Raw genomic sequence first — 22,787 nt, 5'->3', positions numbered from 1 at the left:
ATCCAGCAGCACATCAAAAAGCTAATTCACCATGATCAAGTAGGCTTCATCTCCAGTATGCAAGTGTGCTCAACAAATCAATAAATGTGATTCATCACAAAAACAGAACTAAAGACAAAAAACCACATGATTATCTAAATAGATGCAGAAAAGGCTTTTGATGAAATTCAACACTCCTTCATGTTAAAAACTCTCAATAGCTAGGTATTGAAGGAACATACCTCAAAATAATAAGAGCCATGTATGACAAGCCCACAGCCAATATCATACTGAATGGGCAAAAGCTGGAAGGATTCCCCTTGAAAACCAGCACAAGACAAGGATGTCCTCTGTCACCACTTCTATTCAACATAGTATTGGAAGTCCTACCCAGAGAAATCAGGCAAGAGTAAGGAATAAAGATCATTTAAATTGGAAGAGATAAAGTCAAACTACCTCTGTTTGCAGACAACATGATTTTGTATCTGTAAAATGTCATAGTCTTGGCCCGAAAGCTCCTTGAGCTGATAAACAACTTCAGCAAAGTTTCAGGATACTCAATCAATGTATAAAAATCAGTAGCATTCCTATACACCAGCAATAGCCAAACCGAGAGCCAAATCAGGAAGGCACTCCCATTCACAATTGCCACAAAAAGAATAAAATACCTAGGAATACAGCTAACCAGGGAGGTGAAACATCTCTAAAATGAGAATTACAAAACACTGCTCAAAGAAATCAGAAAAGACACAAATGGAAAACATCCCATGCTCATGGATAGGAAGAATCCATATTGTTAAAATGTCCATACTGCCCAAAGCAAATTACAGATTCAATGATATTCTTATCAAACTGTCAATGACATTCTTCACAGAACTAGAAAAAAAAAACTATTTTAAAATTCATATGGAACCAAAGATGAGCCCTAATAGCCAAGGCAATCTTAAGCAAAAAGAACAAAGCTGGATGCATCATGTTACCCAACTTCAAGCTATACCACAGGACTACAGTAACCAAAACAGCTTGGTTCTGGTACAGAAACAGACACACAGACCAATGCAACAGAAGAGAAATAAAGTCACACACATACGACCATCTGATCTTTGATGGAAGCTTCTTGTGTTATCTGAAAAGGGCAGTCACCTGCTTGCATAATGTATGAGGAAGACAACTTAACTGTGGAGTCCAGATTGGATTGGAGAAGGAAGTAGTTGAGCTGTGAACTGGCCACGTGCTGCCACAGTCCTCAGGAAGAGTGTAGCATCTGGCTTTGGGTGAGGAGAGAGACAGGAAATGACTAAAGAGATGATTTCAATTCTACTTTGATGTGGTGACACTGAGTAATGTGGACAGAGAGGGGGGAAAGGCAACCATGCAGTTCTCATCCTCACAAGACTAGTCTCCTAAAGGGGCCTCCAGCAGCTGTTTAGTAGAAGCAGCACTAGCCAGGCATCTGATACATGGCTCCACTCCTGGCTGTTGGAACTTAAGAAAAATAAGTTTACTACAACCCTAGCTTATTTATCTTAAGAAGAGGCTGTTCTAGCCTTAAATGGTCTATGATTTACAATAGTACTTTGGTGAGAAATGTATGTGTTGGGTAACATAAATTAATGATATACTAAATTATACTGTTGATGGCAATAAGGACTGAGATTTGTACACTGCTTTACAGTTTGCAGAGTGTTTTTGCATGTATTATTTAATTTGATCTTTACCCATACCACTGAGATAAATATAAATACTTCATCCATATTTTATAAATGAGGAAACAGAGACTTCGAGCCTTATCCTAAGGCTACAGGGAAGTAAGTGGCAGAGCCAAGACTCAAACCCTCCAAAATCTTGACCTTCTCTGATATGTGGGGACTTAAAGGTCTCACTTATTTATCATCAGCTGTGAATGCTTGCTGCATGGAGGACTGCATTAGACTTTATACTATTATGATTGTCTCAGGTCACTTCTTTATTCTTTGACTCACTTGTTAATCAAACATTTACTGATCAACTACTATGTGCTAGGCATTGAGAATACAGCAATGAATAGAGCATGGTCGCTATTCAGAAGGACCCAGTCTAGTGAAGGAAACTACGATTGGAAAGTAAAAAAATATTTACAATACAGCATGCTAAGCATCCTATCTCTAAAGCATGAATGAAGAAATGCTGTTAAATGGTATATGTCTAGCTCTATTTTAGAACTTTGTATATTCTGTTTTAGCATATATGGTATTTGTCTAGCTCTTTTTTACTTGGGGATAGCACCATCTCATTACATTCATAGATAAAACCTTTGACAAATGGTTCAAGACCCCTCTCCTTGGTCAAGGCTCTTCTGACTTCAGGTCACCATACCCTGTTGTTCTTAGAACCCTAGCACACTCTCTCCTGTCACCATCTATGGTGTATTAATTTTGTTCATTCATTGTTTACTATATGTTTTCAGTACTTCTTTAGAGAGCATTATGGTAGATACACAGTAGTTTTATCAGGTGAGTACCATAGGTAATATTTATTATTCATTCATAGCACTAGATCTGAACATGATAGTCAATCAATAAACATTTGTTTGATTGATTGAGGTCCCCAGATTAAGAATTCACATGGTTGAGAGGTATCAAAATGAATCTTCTAAAAGTACTTCTATTAAACCAAGAAGGTGAATTCAAGAGCAGCTACAAAGCTTCCCTAGAGTGTTTCAATTTGATAAGTGTAATCAGCAACCCCACCCTTGATCTCCCTCCATCCATAGTGTCAGGGGCTGCAACGAGCACATTCAGATTGTGCAAGCTCACTGTTATTGGGGAGAAAGGAAGACTTTGACTCTTTAATGTCATTTTGTGAAAAAGATCTTGATCCAGCAGGGAAGATGTTAAGAACCAATAAAAAAAATTTATTGTTGGTATTTTTACCTGCATCCTGTTTCTGGCAGTGCTGCTGCCTTCTGAAGAGCCTTGGCACATATGCTACTTCTAAGTGCCAGTTTTCCCATCTGTAAAATAATCCCTGTCCTTGATCCTCAACTCACAGGGGTGTTTGGAAGCCTAGGGAGGTGATGCCTGTGCTGTGAGTGCAGGTTTCTGGACAAAAGGCATTGTATAAATAAAGGATCTCACTTCTATTTATAATGTACACAGCAGTTCAGAGATGTTTAATGCCCTGTCCCCTTTCCTTGTGTCTCTTCACCCCAAAGTCTCACCTCTGCTGTTACAACCATTCTGATCTACCTGTAGTCAGATTAATTGAACAGGACTCGTTGAAATCCCAACTAGTTTACGCAGCCTGTCTGTCTTTCAGGGCTCTTGCAAGCTCTTCTCTTTATTGAGAAAGGGAAAAAAGACATCAATTGGGATGGCAGCTCCTTGGTTCCTTTATCAGGTCAGCCTTTTCCTGAAGGGTCTCCTTGCCCCTCAAGGCATCTCCTCATCTGAAACTCGCTTCACACTGTGATGGCTGGATGCAGGGATGCTCTTGTTCTGTTGCCTTGACAACAGCTTCTGTTTGTTGATAACAAGGTTTACTGTGTGTTTGTTGTTGTTTTCCCCTCTGCCTCGTAGTACAAGAGGGGTGAATAAACTCTGTGGATTAGGCGAAACGAAGGAAGCCATCTGGTGAATGACAGAAAGAGGAAAGAGGAAGAACAGAGAACCTCCAGAAAGGCCCCTGTTGGGTCTTTGGGGGCTACAGAGTAGTTATGCATTTAACGAAAACTATTAAAACCAGGAAGCATGCTATCTAGAACTTAAAGGCAGGTAAATAAAGACCTTGACATGATAGACCAATTCCTACGAGAATCATAAGAACAGGGGACTCCAGAGAAAGTACTGAAAATCTCTTCAGGGTAGACTGGACAACCACATTTCATATATTTTCCTCATCCTCAATGAACTTAGATGCTATGGATCCACTGACATGTACTAATGGCCTACTCAGAGCAAGGCTGTATGACTGACAGTACAATTTGGCAAAAACCTTCCTTAGTGTTCACATATCACATGCATCCTGAAAGCACAAGTATATTCAAATGGTTTTACTTAACATTAGCTTAGTATATATCCTTATTTTTATTTTTCTTAATTTGGAAGACTTGGCATAGTTGCGTCAAAAAAGACAACTTCAGGACTTGTGAGTCTGAGAAAGAGGAGCATTCTGATCCATTTCTGACAAGAAGAGCTAACTATCCTAAATACATATGCACCTAATACAGGAGCACCCAGATTCATAAAGCAAGTCCTTAGAGACCTACAAAGAGACTTAGACTCCCACACAATAATAATGGGAGACTTTAACACCCCACTGTAAACATTAGACAGATCAACGAGACAGAAAGTTAACAAGGATATCTATCCAGGAATTGAACTCAGCTCTGCACCACCCTAATAGACATCTACAGAACTCTCCACCCCAAGTCAACAGAATATACATTCTTCTCAGCACCACATCACACTTATTCCAAAATTGACCACATAGTTGGAAGTAAAGCACTCCTCAGCAAATGTAAAAGAACAGAAATTATAACAGTCTCTCAGACCACAGTGCAATCAAACTAGAACTCAGGACTAAGAAACTCAATCAAAACCGCTCAACTACATGGAAACTGAACAACCTGCTCCTGGATGACTACTGGGTACATAACAAAATGAAAGCAGAAATAAAGATGTTCTTTGAAACCAATGAGAACAAAGATGCAACATATCAGAATCTCTGGGGCATATTTAAAGCAGTGTGTAGAGGGAAATTTATAGCACTAAATGCCCACAAGAGAAAGCAGGAAAGATCTAAAATTGACACCCTAACATCACAATTGAAAGAACTAGAGAAGCAAGAGCAAGCACCTTCAAAAGCTAGCAGAAGGTAAGAAATAGCTAAGATCAGAGCAGAACTGAAGGAGATAGAGACACAAACAACCCTTCAAAAAATCAGTTAAATCCAGGAGCTAGTTTTTTTTAAAAGATCAACAAAATTGACAGACCGCTAGCAAGACTAATAAAGAAGAAAAGAGGGAAGAATCAAATAGACCCAATACAAAATGATAAAGGGGATATCACCACCGATCCCACAGAAATGCAAGCTACCATCAGAAAATACTGTAAACTCCTCTACACAAATAAACTAGAAAATCTAGAAGAAATGGTTAAATCCTGGACACATACACCCTCCCAAGACTAAACCAGGAAGAAGTTGAATCCCTGAATAGGCCAATAACAGGCTCTGAAATTGAGGTAATAATTAATAGTCTACCAACCAAAAAAATTCCAGGACCAGATGGATTCACAGCCAAATTCTACCAGAGGTACAAGGAGGAGCTGGTACTATTCCTTCTGAAACTATTCCAAACAACAGAAAAAGAAGGAATCCTCCCTAACGCATTTTATGATCTATTTCAACTGCTAAGCTTTGAAACCTGCATACGTAAGTTACTGTCAATTCTTTGTGTTGTCACCAAGTACAACTCTTACATTGCAACAAGAGCAAGGTGGGTTGAGTGGGGATAAATTAGTTTGAATGTCAACTACAGGTACAAAAAATGTACACTTATAGCTCTTTCATCCTTTTATTCATGCATTTATCACATAATTATTGGATTCTGATTGTTTGTCTAGTGTACAAGGCACTAGGGGAATAGTAGTGAAGAAAACAGTAGAACATCTCTGCCTTTATAGATGCTATCATCTCTTCCAGTCCCATAATCAATGTTGATGCTCACATATGTGCTTCTGGTATTAGCAGAAATTTGATGTAGGTTATAGAGCTGCCACCCCAAAAGTTTACCATAAAATTACACAACTTCAGAAGAGAAAGAGTCTTCAGATACCATTATCTCCAACTTCGTATTTAAAGCAAAAATTTGTTTCAAGCATCCCTTGAGGTGCTTACTACTTTCCACCTATTCCTTCATCTCTCACTTCTTATCTAGCAGCAACTCTACTTAAAGAACATTCCCAAATCCATCTGCCCACATCGTTACCTGTCTCAGTCTAATAGTCTCCTAGCTGGTTCCTCTGCTTCCATTCTTTTCCTCCTTCAAAATCCATTCTCTACACAGCTGACAGAGTGATCTTTTAAAAATGCAAATCAGATAATGTCTTCTCTTTTTAAAACCCTCTGAAGGTTCTCAGCTGCACTTAGATTAAAATTTTAACTTTCCACCTTCCCCATAAGACCCTGACATGCTTAGGTCTTCACCCACCTCTCTGACCTCACTTGCCTGCTATCCCGGCACAGCACTCATTACTACCTGGGGCATAATTGCATGACTGATTATTTCTGTGACTGCCCCTAACCACTACCACCACACACACACACACACACACATGAAAACACACACTAAAAACTAAGCTCGTTGGCAGCCATTGCTTTGTCTGATTTATTTCTACTTATATAAAAAAAAAAGTCTTGCAGAGCATTCATAATTATTTGTTAAATTTTAAAAAATCTAGCATTTTTAATGCCTCTTTTAGTGACAAGAACTATCTGTATTATAAGGGTCCCCAATGTATATATTGAGTTTATTTAGTTTTTTCATATATTGTGCAAAATTTTCTTTCCACTTACATGAAATTAACCCATTTCCTATCTATGTAAGCTCTTTAAATGTTGCATGGAACCTCTATGCCTTACTACATTTTTCATTTTCCAAGCGAAACACTAGCAGTTGCTTTAACCATTTTACCTGTGATGATTTTCAAATTCTTCCCTCTCTTCTTTCCTTTTCTCTTGAAAACTACTAGTTTGCCTAGTCTCCTCTTAAAATGTAGAGATTGGTTTAGTTATATATCACAGCTATCTAGGGAAGACAAGATGAGTCAATTAACAGGAAACATTTGGCTGGTGAAAAAGAAACTTGATCCAAGGTTATAAAATGTCTATTGATCACTTACATGAAACTAGTTTAGTGTCTGACCAATTAAACCTAATTGAAGTCTCTGCTCTGCCAAGCCAAGTACACCTTCCACTGGATTTTAAGCAATGAACTCATGTGCATGTAGGGGAAGGAACTGCAACCAATCCTCTGTTCTTAACTGGTCTGAATACATGCTGGTGCTCAATAAATATGATATCAAAATACTTATAATAAAATTATGTGAAATCCAAGATGTGGTGATTAATGAAGAAGTATTTGAACTGTCAGTGGCATCTTGAGCCCTAAAGGGAAAAATAATAACCTGACAATATAAGTGAAATATGAGATCAACCAATTAATTAGCAGAATAATTTAATCTGATGCTCTGAAAGTAGGCCAATTAAAATTCACTGTTACTATTTAACATTGATTAAGCAAGGTGCTAGATCCTGAACACAGTTTGAAAATAGACCTATTCCTACCCTCAGGGAACTTAAAGCTAATTTAAGCAGCTGTATATGAAAGGACAAGGGAACAGGAGGTGTGGTGTTGATTGGATTTACTTACCGGAGCTCCTTCCTCTGGGGAAGGCGCAGGGGAAGGCTGTCATCACCTCTGCACTCTTCCAACCTTCTCTTCTGCTCATTCACCAGCTCCGTCCTCATCTAACCTACACTGGAGATAGGCAAGGTAAAGTTAGGACAGAGAAATTATTTAAAAAAAAACAAAAACAAACAAGCTTTCCAGAAAATGTGAAATCTTCTACACTTGTGCTAGTTAGTGGGAAAGAGAAACCCAGATATAATTAGTGCCTTTGATAATTCATTAGGAATAATTCATCAGCCACTAATGAAACAACAATAACAATAAATACAGAAACAACTGAAACCATCTTGCCTTCCAGCTTACTTAAGGGAATGCATGTACCCACTCAAATTTAATGACGATACAAGAATAAACCACAAAGCAGCCCATTAACTGCTCATTTAACTTGAAAGAATTCTGATCTCTGAAATAAATAATAAGAGTCTAAATGCATTTATAATTTGCAAAATGTTCTTTAACTTGTCGTAAGCCTTCTCCTTGTGAAATACTTGAGTGTTATGGTCTCCCCTCCAAGACCTCTGTTCACAGTGTTGGCTGAACAACATTTTGGTATCATAACAATGTCCTTGAAAAGAGAATTCCCTATTCCTTCCATCCTACTAGAAGGAAAACAGGAGAGGAACCTCCTTTCTTTTCTTTTCAGAACTGCATGTATACTGTTTGGACACTGAATTGCCTTTCTAGGAGTTCCATAGATTGTGTTGAAGTATTTATCCTGTTCTTTCCTCCTTGGGAAGCATCTGCATTCATATGGAAGATGTTGGGGACGAATAATTCTGGCTGTAACAAAGCTCTCCATCTCAAAAGAGACTCACCCAAGGTGTAGGACTGACAACCATCACACTTTCATTAGAGCATTCATCAATGTAATACGCCAAAATAGAGGCTAATTTGCCAAAATGTGTTGTAGGCTGTGCAAACACACTAAAATATTATGCTTTAGCACAAAAGAGCTCTGGATTCATCTACTAAAGCTATTACCAACCCACAGAACAACACTTACTAACATCTATGTTCCACTTACATGTTCATGACTCTGAGTTAAGAAGTACAAGTTTGCCTAAACCAATCACACTGCCCATGGCTTGAGCAGATTTCTTGATATGTATTTCCATGAAAACAGAATGGTAACACTAATGAAAGCTGTGAGTAATTGGGCTCTTAATAAAGTTTAGTAAAGCTATGTGCTCTCCATGCATTATTTCATTAAATCCTCACAACTTACAAGGTAGACATTACTGTTAATTCCTATTTTATAGAGATAAAGAAATTGAAGCCTAAAAGTTACATGGTAATTATCAGAGAAAAATGCTTAAGCCCAAGCCTGTCTGTTATGTTCTCCTTCCTGGGAACCTGTGTGATTTATTCTTCCTTGGGAATAATGTGCTAGGGTATAAAGGCCAGAATCACTGCTAGAACATACATGTTTTTGATAACATACATGTCATTGCTCTGACATGTCAGCACGCTTAGCCCTCGTGTCCACTGACTTAATCTCTCCTTAAATCTTTATATGCCTTGTACATGTACATGATTATTCTAACAATTTTACAACAAATTTCTGAACCTCAGGGTGCTAACATCTCCATGGTGATCACTCTTTCTCCACTGTGTCCATGGTCACATTTGTACTGTGTGATAACATCTAGTTAATTGAGTTAACTTATATCATTTTCCTCATCAGCCTAGTCTAAAATTAGTCATTTGAACCTCCACCTCTGCTCAGAAAGAAGAAATAGAGAAGAAAATCGAGGTTTTTTTTTTTTTTTTTTTTTTTTTTTTTTTTTTTTTTTTTTTTTTTTTTTTTTTTTTTTTTTTTTTTTTTTTTTTTTTTGACAGTTGCTATGTATCACTTTCTTTGTCTTGAGACTTAAAAAAATGAAGTTTGAAATTGTAGCAGATTAAGAACTCTGGACTAAATCTATTTTTCCTCTGCAGAGTTTTCTCTCTTTCTTGAAATTTCTTGGGGTCTCCTATTTATTTAGTGTTGCAAAGTCTCGTTTAAAGTCTGGCTGCCCTAAGTAACCTGTACAAAACCCTTCTCTACTTTAGTTCCCCAATCCAGTGACCAAGGGCCACACAGCCGTAGGGAAGCTTTTGTTTGCTTTTTACCTGGCACTCATGATTTTATATTTCTTCCCACTCGGAAGGGAAAAGTCTAGGGGACAAACGACACGGAACATCATAGTAATTATCTGAGTGTTTTGGGGCTAGTGAGCTCACTGTGTACATAGGTGAGAGTGAGGAAGAGATTTTGCCTAACCTGACCCAGACCCCTTTCTCTAGAATGACCCTGGTTCCTTTGTCATTCTAACTGGGGGTGTTCTGAGGGCTGGAGAGATGATATGATTGATCAGAGTTATACAACTAGTTAGCCACAAGGCTAAGGTCAGAAACCTGTTCTCCTAACTTCTGCCTCATCCACTTTTTTGGCCTTTTCACCATACTCTTTATCTGAGCTAAATTCAAGAAATCCAGACCGTGAAAAATAATGACCCTCAACTGAACCTAAGAGAAAAGTCTTCAATGATCAAACATACCGGGTATACCTTTACCACCATTTAGGTAGCCAGATAACCAGGGAATGCTGCTGGGGCACAGGAAGCAGGAAGGTGAGTCATCATTCTGATTGACAGACACTCCTCCCTGGTCTGGTGAGTTTTATAGACAGAGTGAAGTAGAGCACCAAGGTAATTACTTCAATTATGCAAATCAATGACCCAAATAGGAACTTCCTTTTGTACAGAGTCCTAGCATTCACAAGCCTGGTTAGCTGCTCAAACGACTAAATTTTACCTGGTCTCATTAACATGTAATCCTTAAAATGCATGTTCACCCAACTAATGTCATAGCTTGGTCTCTGCAAATGGAATTCTTCCCAAATGTGTAAGTGGTTCTTAGTAGTTTAAAAAGTTTTAAAGGCACAGTAAGTACTTTATACATAGTCTGTTGACTATTAATAGTTCTACAAAATGGAATTCAGAAGAGAGGACCGTTCAAGTGCAGATGGCACAATTATTGACTGCCAACCTGACTCTTCCTTCTGCAGGATTGCTGCCCCTTTGCCAACCACACTGTGGTTTGAGGAAGCTGACATATATTCTTGATTCTTTGGTGCGGTATTGGGAAAGGGAGATATTCCAAGCCACATCTTCATATCCAGAACAAGGCATGAGGTTGAGATACTGCCTGATTATTAAAATAAAATTGAAGCTGGCCTTATATTTGCTCCTGAAATTGATAGTTGGGTTCTGACTTTATTTTTGCCTCTTCACTTAGTTTCTTGTAATATTCATCCACCTACGCCAATGGCTTCTTCTTTTCCTAAATGCAATTTCATGATGAAAATTTGAAAATAATGTGAGAGCAGCTGATTGTCAGGGAAGGCATTTGCCACTGCCTCTTTCTTCTTAGAGATATGTTAATAAAACACTATTGAACGTTTTTGTTTTAAATAGCCAGAAAGAAACATGCATATGTAAGGAAATTGATATGTCAAATATGTAATATACAATTATTATACCATGTTAATAAAATGTATATAGTTTAAATTTATATACATTATATACATAATGCATATTATATTTAAATATACAATACAGGATTAGGAAAACTCAACAATATATTTTAGAAAATTGAATGTGCACTTTTAAAAGCCTATAATTTTGTACCTATGAAATACTTCAGAAAGTTAATTTCCTCTACAAACTGCAGTAATTGTAACAAGAATATCCTAATATGACTCAGAAGCTCCCGAACAACTTCCATGTATTGAAACTTGGTTCTGAAATAGGATTTTAGGCTGTCATTTTCATAAATGAGACTATATTTTGTGCACATAGTTCTGTTTTTAATAATTTTTAAATATGAAATTAATATAAAAACTCCATTGAATTTTTTTTAAGGGCAAAGGCACTACCTGTCTTCATCTGATTGCTTCACTCCATAAAATCTTCTGAGCACTTCATCTAGGCATTGCATTTTCCAGCAGCCGTATTACTGTTACTCAATGTATTTTACGATGACAATAATACTAAGTATGCAGATTTGCTATAGGCTGGAAGTTGCCATCTAGGAACAACTAATTGAACGTCAAGTAATACCTTGTTTCTGAAAACATCGTAAATGCTGTTAAAGCATCATTTCTGAGTTTGTCTGTGAGGGTGTTTCTGGAAGAGACTGGCATTTGAATCAATGAACTGAGTAAGAAAGATCCACCCTTACCCAACCTGGCAGGCACCATCCAATTAGCTGACGGTCCAGATAGAACAGAAAGGCAGAGGAGAGATGAATTATCTCTTTCTCTTCTGGAACTAAGACAACCTTCTTCTCCTATCTTTGGACATCAGAACTCCAGGTTCTATGGCCTTTGGACTCTGCAATTTATATGAGCAGTGCCCCCAGTTCTCATGCTTTCAGCTTCAGACTGAGAGTTACACTGTCTTCTCCTCTGGTTCTCAGGCCTTCGGACTTGGACCGAGCCATCCTACTGGCTTCCCTGGGTCTCCAGTTTGCAGATGGCCTGTGTGAGACTTCTCAGCCTCCATAATCCTGTACGTTATTTCCCCCAATAACTTCCTTCCTTCCTTCCTTCCTTCCTTCCCTCCCTCCCTCCTTTATCTTCCCTTCCTCCTTCCCTTTCCTCCTTTGTCTTCCCTTCCTCCTTCCCTTTCCTCCTTTATCTTCCCTTCCTCCTTCCCTTTCCTCCTTCTTCCCTTCCTTCTTTCTTCCTTTCTTATCTCTTCTTCCTTCCTTCCTCCTTTTCCCTCTTTCTCTCTTCCCTCCTTCCCACCTTCCTCCTTTTTTACCTTTCTCTCTCTTCCTCCCCCTCTCTCTCTCTCTCTCTCTTTCTTTCCTTTTCTTTTCTTTCTATTGATTCTGTTTCACTGGGGAACCTTGACTAATACAGAGCCCTTGGAATAATTTTGTTTTCTTCCTGCCTCCCAGATTGCCCTTTCTCAGCATGATATTTTACTTCTACCCACGTGAAATTAGATGTTGCCTTCAAGAGTCTGTCTATGTCTCCTTCTTTTCTTTTCCCTTATGTTCTTCTTTAGTAATCTTAAGCTCACTCAAGGCTATTTACTATTATCTTATGTAGAGCTTTATCCTTCTCAATCTTCAGGGCCAAACTTTCTCTAAATTCTTTTTTTTTTTTTTTTTTTTTTTTTTTTAATTTCCATGATGGGCAACTTCATGCATCCCAAACTAACCATATCACTTATTCCAGAAAACTTTGCCACTGTTCTGTGTTCTTTATTCAGGTTACTATCCAAAGATTTTCTCAGACATTTAGATTTAAAACTTTTGAGTCATCCTTGACTTTTTCCCCCTTGACCTGGCACATGTAATCATTTGGTGGTCTCTTAGCTAACTCCCTGTTTTCTTTCACTCCCTTCTTATCCACCCAACTAAACATTCATTCTCTTCTCACCTAGGTTATTAAAATGGTCTCCTAACCATCCTCTCTGCCTTCATTCTCACCAACAAAGACTACACACATAAATTGCAAAACACCCATTTCTGATCATATCTCTCATTGACTAAGTTTGTTAAGGACACACATAACCTAACAACGAAGGATCACAATGCTCAGGTTATATTTGAAGCCTCTCCTACTTACCGTTTCAATATCAAATCAAATACCCACTTTTATTTACCCTTTACCCCGTGAAGCAGACTCATTTGCTGCTTCCCCTAGACATCTAGAATTTTTCTCTCTTTTTTGATTAGAAAGCCCTTGTTCTGCACATTGAAACACAACGTCTCCTTTAGGATCCAACCAGAAGTCAGCCGCCTTCACACAACCTTACCTTGTGTTGTGCTTTTCTCACTGTCATTTGTCTTGTTCCCTCCCTAACTTCATGTATTACTGAAAGATAATTCTCTCTCTTCTGAATTTACACTTAATTTTTTAATTAACCAACTTCTCTGTGTTTTTCCGTTTATAATCCCATGGCATTTTACCCATAGCTCTTAGGGCAATTATGCACTTTGCATTGATTCTGGAGATGTTCCTCCATAAATATCTGGTGGATGAATGAGTACAGCCTTTATAGATTTTTTTTCCTCTAACAAGTCTGATTTCACAGACTCTAAGTCAATTGAAAAAATATTATACGTGAAGTGAATTTATGTAAGCTTGCAACAAGTTATTTTAAAGGATAATTTGAAAGGGTGCTTATTTCTGGTGCGGGATTGCAATTCTTTGTATAACTATAAAAGAAAAAATAAGCTGGTGATGGGATGGTTTTGTGATCTATTCTTACAGAATATTTTAGTCAAAACTTTGTATAATAAGGCAGAGGGTGAGCTCAGCACAATTAATAGCAACAGCATCAATAATTTAATAAGCACTGTTCACTCAGAACCAAATATGTGCCAGAAACTGTTCCATATAATATGTACATATTATTTCTATTTTTACATTTTACAGATTTGCAAATTGAGGCTTAAAGAGATTAACTTTAATTCTCTAACTACTCAAGCTTAACATTTAAAATCCATACTTAAGTCTTATTTTTCTGGATCAGAATCTACCCACCATATTACTCCAGGAACCTCCCTTTTCCCTTGTAAATTCTGTTCCATTTTGGGCCAACCCGTGGTTTGCCTCTGCTGTATTAGTGTGAAGTCATTTGTTTCCACACATTGTGGTGGTAGTTCCCAGATGTCTGAAAAGATGAAGTTACCAGTGCACAAGCAGCCAGGGCTTTTCTTCATGTTGATTCACCTTAGGAAACAGCCCAACAATGCCTGCAACTGGAAGTCATGTGCATTAGCACAGCTCTGCCTCAACCACGAGCCCAGGACACAGAGCTGTGCACCAAGCATGACTCTTTCTGTTAATATTAATTGGCATATTTTACGTTAACATATTGAATCTTAAAAGCATAGTCACTGTCTAACAAAAACGTCTACACTGACCTGTTACAATGGAAACTTCCATCGTAAGAGCCACTCTTTGGAGCTTTGCAAGTTCACTGTTATATTATATAAGCTTACTTGAGGGAGTTCCCTATGGGTAACGTAGTAAGAATAAAAACCTTGGGGTTCAAATCGTGACTCTACTGCTTAGGAGCTATGTGGCTTCTCGGTGTCAGTTTCCCTGTTTCTGTAATAGGTGGGCAGAGGGGTAAGGAAGGAGATAACATCTATTTTTAAAAATGGTATGAGGACTGTAGGACACATATGGACCTGGTATAGATGAAATGCCACCAAAATGGTAGTTATTACTGTTATTACTCTCACAGGAAATTCCTATCCCTTAGCAGAAGAAAGGGTTCTGTATTAGTTTCCTGTGGCTTCTGTAACAAATTATAACAAACCAGGTGGCTTAAAACAATGCAGTTAGCTCTTGCACAGTTTTGGAGGCCAGAAGTCTGAAATCAACCTGTTGACAGGTTTGTGCCTCCTCTGGAGACCCTGAGGGGAAATCCATTATTTTCCTCTTCCACCTTCTGGTGGCTGCTGGCTTGCTTGACTTACGCCAACATCACTGCAGTCTCTGCGTCCAGGGTCACACTACCTCCTCCTCTTCTGTGTGCTCTTCCTCTGCCTTCCTCTTATAAGGACACCACTCACTTAGGACCCACTCATTTAACTCAGAATGATGTTCTTATCTCGACATCTTTAACTTAATTACATCGGCAAAGACTCTTTTTCCAAACAAACCAGCATTCCCGGGTTCTGGGATTAGGATGTGAACATGTTTGTGGGAATGTAAACAACTCAACCCACTACAGGTCCTGAAGGATTAAGTTTTTTGTTGATTTTTGGGGGGTAGGTGGAATACATGTGTGGTACACAGGATGCTGAGTGGGATAATGCAGTGATGTTATTGACAACCAGGGGGCAGCATACGAGGCCAAAACAGATTCTGAGAGTGGGGAGCAAGGCTGAGGAAACCAGAGAAACAACCTGGAAGAATAAGAGATGCAGGAGGCCTGGGTTTGGGGAGATCTAGGCTCTGGGTGTGGTCTTTGCCCCAATTCATAGTGTAACAGAGGGCAAGACATCTCTACGGGCCTGTTTCCCCATATACAAAATGAGAAGATTGGACCAGAGCAGAGATTTTAAATTGACTGCTTGCAGGCTGAATGCAACATGCCTATGTATATCAATTGTATCATTTAAAAATCTGAATATTTTTAAGTTGGCAGCCATCATATAAAAATTAGTATAACTTCTCTCTAAAATCAGATGTAACAAGCACTGGACACACAGTCTCTGATGCTGATGATGTGTTGGAGGGTGACGGTGCTGTTAGCCTGGCACGAGGCTTGTTTACCACCTTGCCCGCCACACTCCATTGTCTTCTGACATTGTGGTTGACTGCAAGTCCCTTTTGTCATCCCCTCACACTGCAAATCCCTGATGGTCAAGACATATTTGTCCGTATCCAGGTTTCTATCAATAGTGAGATCCAGGTGGATGATTTTTTCCTATACCTAGTTGGGTTCACTCACTTACATAACCTGCATGAGGCCTCTGGAGTTCTGCCTTTGTGACCCCAAGTCAGAAGACTAAGACCACTGCTCATCTCTGGGATGCCAATGGCCTCAGGGCCAGAAGGGAAGGTGGGGGGTGGTGCTGGAGACTAGCTTAATCTATGTCTGCAAATAACTCTCCCTGTGTCCACTCAGGTATGTGAGTCTACCTGTCTTAGGACTACTTCACAATTCATAAGACAATGTTCTGGCAACTCTTATTGCTCCTTTCCCCAATTTTCTCAGTCCTCAGACTTCTTTCCCTCATGTCTCTGTACACATCCATGGGACTCCTGCTATAAGACCTTTTACCCTTCAGTTCCTGCCATTGAGTCCCCATCCTGTGGTTTGTTTTTATTTTTTGGTAGCAGCTTCTCCTTCATCCTAGACTTTCCTGCTCTCTCCTGCATGATTCATGACTTAGTTCTGCAGAGCATTTTTAGAACCTTGTTTGCAACGGAAGAGAACTAGGGAAACTAAGCAGCATATTGTCTTCAATCTGGTCCCTCTCATAAGGGGTCTAAGCTAATTCTTACAATTGTAATCCTGTAGTAATCGACCATCTGAGAAGACAGTCTCTCTCTCAGTGGGAGCCTCCTATGACTTAGGAAAGAGTCGTGTGCCCAGGTGTTCCCAGGAATAAGCTTGCCTGCCCCCCCTTCACAGAAGCTGCCCACACCCAGTCCCCTGATCTCAAGGTCTCATTGTTACTTGTGCTTACTCAGAGTCCCTGACACAGAAGAGTAATTCCATCTCGTCTCCCCACCTTCCCAACAAATTTTAAACCTCTAGGTGCTGCTACCAGCTTGTCTGGAAGGTGGGGTTCTAATAATGACAATCAGCTAAATATGCAAACAAAAGAGAGGGGCAAGGTCTCTCCCAAGTATAAGAAGCCCTGCTTTTTATTTCTGTTTGAGTGTGTGTGTGTTTCTAAACTTCCCAACAGCTATTAAGCTAAGAAAGTTTTAAATATATATAAAAACTACAGAAATGCTTTCTCTCCTTTGAATCTTTAGCTCTGTGCAGTTCGAGTCAACAAATAGCTAGCGGTGTCTCCTTGGTACCTTGGCTATGCTTGTGTTCAGTCTTGAGGCAATGAAATGTGGAGATAATGCTAGCTTTATAGTAAGGGTACACATGATCAGCAGGGAAACAAGCACAGCTCGAAAAGGCAGAGCAGAAGGAACAGTTTGGTACGTAAAGAGGAAGGTGGATTGAGAGGCAGGAAAGGATGATTGAGGCAGAAAATGACATTCTTGCTGGTTCAGTTTGGAGATGATGACAATCCCAAGGCTTCTGCAGACTACATGGACAGGAAATACTTCTTAAAGACCCACGTGTTTCCCTCAACAGTGTGTGTGCATTTCGAATTACATCCTATCACACCTCCCGTTTTTCTCTATTCTGCGTATGAATGGATGGTGCCACTGTTAACCCAGTCGCTTCAGCTGGAGGTGCAGATTCCTCCTGACCCCCACTGGCTTCTCTCCTTTGCCTTTCTTAGTCACAGGATCAGTCGTTTCTGCTTTCTCAGTGTTGACTCCATGCCCACTTCTCTCCTTCCCCTGCCTTTCCAGGTCTACTGCAGGGCTTTCCTAACTCATTTCAGCCGCTAGTCTCTTCCAGTCCCATCTGTCCTTTATTCTACCACAATTGCCAATTTGATCGTGTTACTAATAGGCTTGAAATATTAAAAACAAATCTTCCAAGGCTCCTATGAAACAAAATTCCCAATCCCTAGCTGGCATGCAGCCCTGATATTCTGGTGTCATTTCTTCTCCCCTTTGATCTATGCACAAAACGTCCTACACACTAGATTGTGCCGCTCCTTGCTGATGCTATACTGTTTGCACATCAGCGCCTTCACACCCCTGTGCCCTTTCCCGGACTGCCCCTTACTTCACTCCTGCACCTGCAAGCTCTGTTTGTGCCAGGAAAGCTCAACTTGTCCCAAAAGTACCGGCTTACTGTGATATCTTCCCTAGGTTGCTCTCTACTTGGCTCAATGCAAAGCGCACTCCTCCCCTTCCCAGTCACTCTCTAAAGACCTCATAGATCTCTGCTGGCCCTTTATCACCTGTACTCTTAATATTTGCATGCAGGGCTGATCCTACCACCAACCAGGGAATTGAAGAAAGGGTCCAGATCTCATTTATTTTCTTCTCTCTAGCTCTTAGCAGAATGTCTAGAGCATATTAGATTTTCATTAAATACACTCATTCACTGAACAAATATTTCTAAATCATCTATTCTGTATCAGGCAGTATTTAAGGCCCTAGAGATGTAGCAGTGAAACACCATGGGGGACAATTATCTGCCCTCATGGAGCATACATGGTGGTGGGGGAGCCAGAGAGTAAATACGATAAATAGTAAAAACATGCTATGTGACTCAGTGATGAGTGCCAAGGAGAAAACCCAAGCCCACCCAGAGGAGGGATGTGAAGAAATATGTGTTGAGTAAATGAGCTGTTCCTTCTCCTGGGGAATTTTCTAAAATTTCAGGACAAGGGAATGGAGGGATACACTTGAGATGAATAAATTTGAGAGAAGCAAGAGGTCTAGATAGTACTCATTAATGTTTGAAAAATCTGGTATTGACCCTCCAGTGAGAGGGACTCAGAAGAACCTATGGTCTGTGAGCAATAGAGTCTGAGCAAATGTTTATCTAAAATAAAGAAATGATTTTGCAAACTGCCTGCAATATCAAATTCTTGTAGCTTCTACCTGAATATTAGCATCTAGATCTGTGCATTTCTTTCCCTCGATGGGACTGAAGGCTTTTCTTTTTTTTTTTTTTCTGCGTTCCTCTCTCACATGCACACCTGGGTCCTCCTCATTGCAGATGCCTCGCCCTGCCTCCTGCCTTCCCCAGTAATCTGTGGTAAAGGTGGAAAGGTGATTCAGGCCACCTGGCCACTGTCATGATTTCTCCTAGTACCACACACACACACTCTCACACACAACACTTACACCCAGTGCACACACACTCATTCACTCACGCAACACTCAGACACATACTCATTCACACAGCACACACTCATGCAACACTCACACACATACTCATTCACACAGCACACACTCATTCACACAGCACACACTCATTCACTCACATACACTCACACACATACTCATTCACACAGCACACACTCACACTACACTCATACTCATTCACACAGCACACACTCATTCACTCACACTACACTCACACACATACTCATTCACACAGCACACATTCACTCACACTACACTCACACACTCATTCACACAGCACACATTCACTCACTCTACACTCACACATATTCACACAGCACACACTCATTCACTCACACTACACTCACACACATACTCATTCACACAGCACACTCACGCAACACTCACTCATTCACACAGGACACACATTCACTCATGTAACAGACACTCATTCACACAGCACACACTCATTCACTCATGCAACACTCAATACACACACTCATTTACTGAGACAACACTCACACACACAACATTCACACCCAATGCACACACACTCATTCACACAGCACACACACTCATTCACTCATGCAACACTGAGACAATACACAAATTCACTCACACAACACTCAATACACTCATTTACTCAGACAACACACACACAACACTCACATACTCATATTCACTTACACAACACACTCACATAGCACACACACAACTCACATTCACACACAACACTCACACTCATATAGCACACACACAACTCACATAGCACACACAATGCACACACTTATTCACTCACACAACACTCACACTCATTTACTCACAGCACATACACATTCACACACAACACTCACACACATTCACTCACATAGCACACACTCACAACACTCACACTCATTCACATAACACCCACATTCACACACCCACACGCCACTCATGTACACATTGACTTTCACACACACCCTTATACATACACAACACACACTTCCTTACACACTCTCCTACACACATGCTCACTTGTTCACACACGTACAGACACGTGCTTTCACGAACACACTAAAATCCCAGCAGCAGAGCCTCCACTCTCCTTTCTTACTTGTCATTAGCCCGTGAAGAGGGTCGCTTAGGCTGCCACGGTCCGCAGCTGCCGCCGTTTTTCTCTGACACTTTGGAATGTGGTAACTTAAGGCCTGGTGCTGGGTCACAGGTCAGTTTTAACAAAGTCACCTCCGGGCTGTTTCTGCTTGCATTGCCATCCAAGAACTCTAGGTTTCCTCATTCCAGTGTCTGTGGGGGTAACTGCTAGGGGCTGAATTGTTTCCCCTGCCTGCCTCAAAACAAAACAAAAGTCCTAACCCTCTACCACAGAATGTTACTGTATTTGGAGACAGGGTCTGTAAAGAGGTGATTAAGGTAAAATGAGGTCGTATGGATGAGCCCCAGCCCAATATGGCTGGGGTCCTTATAAAAAGAGGAGATTAAGATATAAAAAACACACAGACTGAGGGCCGACCTGTGAGGATGCAGGAAGAAGGCAGCCCTCTGCAAGCCAAGGAGAGACCTTACCAGACACCAACCCTTCTGGCACCTTGATCTTGGACTTCCAGCCTTCAGAATGGTGAGAAGATAAATTTCTGTTGTTTCCCTACTTTGTTAGTGAGCCTAATACAGCTGACTAACACAGCAACATTATCCTTTCTCATCTGTGGCCACCTGCCCTTGATGCACTGACCTCATCTTTCTCAGTGGATGTGAGAGGCAGCCTGGATGCAGCCTCTTTCCCAGGAAAACAAATCTCACATTATAGAACTTCCATGACCTGTGATGTGCTGGGCAGCTCTCCAGCGCAACCCCATGAGGGCTTTGGAGCAAGCCTCTGTTCTCTGACACAGAGAACAGGTGTGGCTCTGTTCTCCTTGAATGGAACACCTATTTCCCGATCCCGCTTCATGTCCTCACTCCTGCCCAGCAGGGAAGAAGCAGCCCTCCAGGAGGGCAAGAACTTCTTTGATCTGACCAAGTGGCCCTGCCTGGTGTTATCCAATGAAGCTCACTTCATTAGACATGTTATTGACCAGTCAAGGAAGAAGTTAAATTACTCCAAATCAGAAACTGAATTAATTAAAGCAATTATTACTATCACCTGCAGGACCAAAATGGGGTTGTTAAGAGTGTGTTTTCCCCGCCAAGAGAAAATCTTTTTTTCTTTCCATTTTGAGACTCAATAAGTAGAAAAATAGCAGCACACTTCTGAAAAGGGCTAGAAAATGAAAAAAGAATGATAATTCATTATTCAGTAATCAACTCCAACTGCAAAAGTAGCAGATTCTGCTGAGAACATAGGGCTGTGGAGAAAGACAAACCCAGACCCTGCCCCGCTCACACCCTCTGGGGCAAATCCTCTCCACAGAGACCTTATTAAGAGGAGAAAGATGGGGAACCAGCATGGGGTACCACAATTTGCAACCTCTCTACCTTTGTACAGCACATTAACATGCAGAGTCATTGTTTAATGGGCCTTGCACCCCTCCTCTCCAAACCCCACTCTCAGATTAAGACGTATTGTATAATCATCTGCCTTAAGGTTTCAGAATGAATCCTTCTCCACTGGGGCCTCTGAATAGAGAAACAGATAAAGTCTCTGCAAGAGAACAAACCTGTGAAGCAGCTTCTGTTTGTCAGTCAGTCCTTGCTCTGTGCTTTCAGGGTAGGCAGAATTCTAAGGTGGTCTGCAAGAGTCCCACCTCCTGGGGCACACACACCTTCTTCCAATTATCCAGGCAAATAATAATCTAGGTGCTGCCATGAAGGAATTTTGCAAATGTAATCCACCTGCCAAATCAGTTGACTTTAAGGAGAATATCCTGGCTGAACCTGACCTAATCAGGTGAGCCCTTAAACGAGACTGGGTTCTTCCTGAAGTGTGAGAGGGATTTGACCCCAGGGACGTTTTCCATTGCTGGCTTTGGAGATGGAAGACCCAGTGGATGAGAGATATGGGTGACTTCTAGGGGTTGATAGCAGCCCCCCATCTGTAGCTGACAAGGAAACAGAGACCTTGGCTCTCCAACGACAAAGAACTGAATTCTGCTACTATCACATGAGCTAGGAAGAAGACCTTGAGCTCCAGATGAGGAAGCAGCCTGACCAATACCTTGATTTTAGCCTGGGGTAACCCTGAGCAAAGAACCCAGTCCTGCTGTGCTTGGACTTTTTATTTTATTTTATTTTATTTTATTTTATTTCATTTTATTTTATTTTTTTGAGATGGAGTCTTGCTCTGTCACCCAGGCTGAAGTGCAGTGGCATGATCTCGGCTCACTGCAACCTCCACCTCCCAGGTTCAAGCGATTTTCCTGCCTCAGCCTCTTGAGTAGCTGGGCTGCAGGTGCCTGCCACCACGCCTGGCTAATTTTTGTATTTTTAGTAGAGATGAGGTTTCACCATGTTGGTCAGGCCAGTCTCAAACTCCTGACCTCATAATCTGCCAGCCTCAGCCTCCCAAAGTGCTGAGATTACAAGCGTGAGCCACCACACCTGGACTGTGCTTGGACTTTGGACTTACAAAACTGTAAGCTAATAAATGGATTTCTTTTAAGCCATTGAGTCTGTAGTTACTTACTATGCAGCAATAGTAAACTAATATAGCTCTCAAAGATCCCTACAGAACTCTGCTGACAGAACTGAACCACTTACATAATCTGCTCTGCAAAATGTTTCCAGGTGTGCAGTTATGTTCTGGCTTCCCCAGATCTGGAGCCCCTCAAAGGCAGGGACTATGGATACCTCATCTGTGAGAAGGAGTACCGTGGAGTGGTTAAAAGCACTCAAGTCAAACAGAATACCTGCTCTACCAGCTACCTTGTGCAGATTCATCCACTGAACTTCAGTATTGCT

General features: G+C 40.6%; 1 long non-coding RNA gene across 1 annotated transcript; it reads right to left on the bottom strand.

Annotated features, from left to right (window-relative positions):
* Positions 1 to 3,266: 3,266 nt before the first annotated feature.
* Positions 3,267 to 20,046, bottom strand: LOC108541905 (uncharacterized). The gene is made up of 4 exons (XR_001889113.1): positions 19,987 to 20,046; positions 13,974 to 14,191; positions 7,391 to 7,493; positions 3,267 to 3,557 (listed from the first exon to the last, which is right to left on the bottom strand). It is a non-coding gene; the product is annotated as an uncharacterized LOC108541905 (long non-coding RNA).
* Positions 20,047 to 22,787: the final 2,741 nt, after the last annotated feature.

The sequence above is a fragment of the Rhinopithecus bieti genome, unplaced genomic scaffold (genome assembly GCF_001698545.2).
Source record: "Rhinopithecus bieti isolate Rb0 unplaced genomic scaffold, ASM169854v2 scaffold_20101, whole genome shotgun sequence".
NCBI lineage: Eukaryota > Metazoa > Chordata > Mammalia > Primates > Cercopithecidae > Rhinopithecus > Rhinopithecus bieti.
Note: the sequence above shows the minus strand (reverse complement) of the source record. Positions and strands in the feature narration are given on the sequence as shown.